This window comes from Lynx rufus, unplaced genomic scaffold, assembly GCF_022079265.1.
Source record: "Lynx rufus isolate CCGP_SWC_20201006 ecotype Redwood Valley unplaced genomic scaffold, mLynRuf1.p SCAF_1, whole genome shotgun sequence".
In the NCBI taxonomy this organism is placed as follows: Eukaryota; Metazoa; Chordata; class Mammalia; order Carnivora; family Felidae; genus Lynx; species Lynx rufus.
Genome location: NW_025814823.1, coordinates 62056451 through 62060327, shown reverse-complemented (window position 1 = coordinate 62060327; position 3877 = coordinate 62056451). Strand labels below are relative to the sequence as shown.

The following is a 3877-nucleotide window of genomic DNA, read 5'->3' as shown; positions in this document are numbered from 1 at the left end:
TGGTTTGGCTCCCTCCCTTTCTAACTTTTTTTCCCCCTTCCCCTCCTCCATGGTCTTCTGGTAAGTTTCTCAGGATCCACATAAGGGTGAAAACATATGGTATCTGTCTTTCTATGTATGACTTATTTCACTTAGCATAACACTCTCCAGTTCCAACCATGTTGCTACAAAAGGCCAGGTTTCATTATTTCTCATTGCCAAGTAGTATTCCATTGTATATATAAACCACAACTTCTTTATCCATTTGCAACTGATGGACATTTAGACTCTTTCCATAATTTGGCTATTGTTGAAAGTGCTGCTATAAACATTGGGGTACAAGTGCCCCTATGCATCAGTACTCCTGTATCCCTTGGGTAAATTCCTAGCAGTGCTATTGCTGGGTCATAGGGTAGATCTATTTTTAATTTTTTGAGGAACCTCCACACTGTTTTCCAGAGCGGCCACACCGGTTTGCATTTCCACCAACAGTGCAAGAGGGTTCCCGTTTCTCCACATTCTCTCAAGCATCTATAGTCTCCTGATTTGTTCATTTTAGCTTCTCCAACTAGCGTGAGGTGATATCTCAATGTGGTTTTGATTTGTATTTCCCTGATGAGGAGTGATGTTGAACATCTTTTCATGTGCCTGTTGGCCATCTGGATGCCTTCTTTAGAGAAGTGTCTCTTCATGTCTTCTGCCCATTTCTTCACTTGATTATTTGTTTTTTGGGTGTGGAGTTTGGTGAGTTCTTTATAGATTTTGAATGCAGACTCCTAATTTCAGATCAGGTCATGATCTCACGGTTTGTGAGATCAAGCCAAGTCCCGTGTTGGGCTCTGTGCTGATAGCATGGATACTGCTTGGGGTTCTCTCTCCCTCCCTCTTTCTCTGCCCCTCCCCTGCTTTGACACTATTTCCTTCACTCAAAATAAATAAATAAATAAATAAGCAAACAAACATAAAAAAGAAAAGCCCACTTCTCCTTTTATCAATCTATTCAACTCAGTGTTTTCCATTCTCATGGAGAAGCCTGTAATGAATAAAAATCCAAATAGGACTATAAGAGTGGATGTCTTCCCTATGCCATAGCCTCTGAGTCTGTGGTATTAAATGAGGAGCTTCAGAGGATACATGTCCAGTATTCAGAAAATAAAGGAATAAAACATTCTCATGAATGACTTTTTTCCAGAGAAAAAAATATTATTAACCATTGATATACCTAAATATATGCAACACACAGTTAAATTTTAACACTATGGTTGAGAGTGATGCACCTGTTCTCAGAAATAATTATTTAATATTTTCCCACCCTTTTGACATGACCTTCTTGTGTGAGTAGTGATGACATTTCCCCTGACAAAGATTTAATGACTTCATATGGGAACATAAGAACAAAAGGACAAATAAAATGCCAGACTGTTTGCTGTGCTGTCACTGTTTTCTTTCCTTAATGTGGTTGCTGACAGCCAAAATTGAAAACATTCTGAGTTTCCTTGGCACCTCATGTTCACTAGATACTGCATGTCAGAGGCAGAGATCTTGTGACAGGTGAGGAGATCATGTCAAGGAAAATAGAAGTGTACAAAAAACAGTGGAGGCCAAAACCACTTGTTCATTGCCAGGAAAATTGAGAAAACAGTGCCCAGGATTATTCCTTTCCCCTCCAAGATGCAACATGCTCTAAGAATCTCTCCAAACAGCTGCTACATCACGTAGGAGGAAAGAACTTTCAAAGCATGAGAGGATTTGTATTTCTAATATAAGGAAGTGCTGAGGAGTTACTTCAATGTAAATTGACTGCAAAAAAAAAAAAATAGCCATAGGGAGATCGTTGCAACAAGAGTGATTCTAGATATGTGTTAGCCAGAAGGACACCTTTATAGAACAAGAATGAATCTAGATGTATGAAGATGTGTGACTAGGTGTATGATCTTTCATTGTTGGTTACTTGGACTGCACATTATAATGCATAATTTAAATAATGCTTATTTAAAAACCAATTACAGTGCTCACTTTGGTAGCACATATACTAAAATTGGAATGATATACACAAGATTAGCAGGATCCCTTGTGAGGATGACACCCAAATTTGTGAAGCGTTCCATATTTTTAGAGCATAATGCTAAGCAGAGTTAGTCAGTGAGAGAAGGACAAATGCCATATGATTTCACTCAGATGTAGAATTTAGGAAGCACAACAAATGAGCAAAGGGCAGGGGCATGGGGAAAGAGAAAGTGACAGACAAACCAAGAAACGGACTTTTAACTATTGAGAACAAACCGATGACTACCAGAGGGGATGGGGGAAGGGTGAAATAAGTGATGAAGATTAAAGAGCACACTTATCATGATGAGCTCTGAGTAATACATAGAATTGTTGAGTCACTGTATTGTATATCTGAAAATAATATAACACTGTATGTTAACTATACTGAAATTTGAATAAAAAGGTTAGTGGGATCTGATTATTTGCCTGCATACTGGGGAGATGGAAAGTCTTGGTAGGGACACAGGAAAACTTGTCCACTAACATATTTTGTGAGGCCTAGACTGATAGGAGGTTGATTCAGATATAAACATACCTTCAAACAAAGTGATAAAGCGAAGATAGAAAAGGGTAGAATTTGAAGAATGTAACATAAGTTACAATGAAAAGAATTCCACCATGTGCCTGAATTTACTTAGGATAAAAGATGCAATTGTTTTGGGTTTGTTTGTTTGTATTTTGTGTTTTCGTTTTTTCTTGGTTAGGGAAAATAAGAACTAACTTACTGGAGATCACTGACACCTGTGGAATTACAAATATTCTTCAATACCCAGATATGTTTATCTACATTGTCCACTGTATTTCTGTTGATTTATACCATGCATAATCTATAGTGACTATATGTGTGCATCTATAATGTGCATAATCTATATGTACAGTATATGTATGCATCTATGCAAAATATATGCATGTGTAATTTTAAGTAAACATTTTTTTTAAGTTTATTTATTTTGAGAGAGAGAGACAGAGACAGAGACAGAGAACACAATTGGGGAGGGGCAGAGAGAGGGAGAGAAAGAATCCCAGGCAGGTCCACACTGTCAGCACAGTCTGATGTGGTGCTTGAATTCACAAACCATGAGATCAAGACATGAGCCGAAGTCGGACACTTAACTTACTGAGCCACCCAGGTGTCCCTTAAGAAAATATATTTTTGTAGGGCTGTAAGAAATTTTATTTTTTTAATAGGACATAATCAAATAGGGTTTGAAGATCAAAGTTGCACAGATTATTTTGTAAATATATAAGGATAGTAGTACTTTTAAAATTTTTCAATAGCTACAAATGACTTCCAGTGTTCTTCACATGAAAATGGTAATTTGGAACATTGTAGTTAAACAAACCTCCCCCGACTCTTTCCTGAAGCTCTGGAGATACAGTTCTTTCCTTGGTGTGTGGGAAGTTGCACAGTGTTGCCCAAATAAACTCTGGGAGACTTTCTTTTCAATTTAGTAATTTTATTTCTTGCATCCTGGAATTTTTGTCTTTATTTGGAAAAGAAAAGGCAATCCAACATATTTTTAACTGTATCTGCTATAATATAGCCACTTTTACTTTGTTTTAATTAATATTTTTATGATGTCTTTTTCCATGTGTTTGCTTTCAAGCTGCCTACATCATTATCTTTGAAGTGAGTTTCTTGTAGATAGCATATGGTTGGGTTATGATTTCTAATCCCTTTTGTCAATTTCTGTCTTTTAATTGTTCTATGTAGACCATCTGCATTTAATGATTTGTTAATGCTTTTGTCTGCCATTTTATTTTTCTATTTTCTGTTTGTTCATTTTACATATATATTTTTTTTCTGTTTTTATTTCCCTGCCTTCTTTTAAGCTACCCATACATTTGG

General features: G+C 36.6%; 1 non-coding gene across 1 annotated transcript; it reads left to right on the top strand.

Moving 5' to 3' along the window:
- Positions 1-1987: 1987 nt before the first annotated feature.
- Positions 1988-2093, top strand: LOC124523176 (U6 spliceosomal RNA). The gene has a single exon (XR_006964940.1). It is a non-coding gene; the product is annotated as a U6 spliceosomal RNA (small nuclear RNA).
- The last annotated feature ends 1784 nt before the right edge of the window (positions 2094-3877 follow it).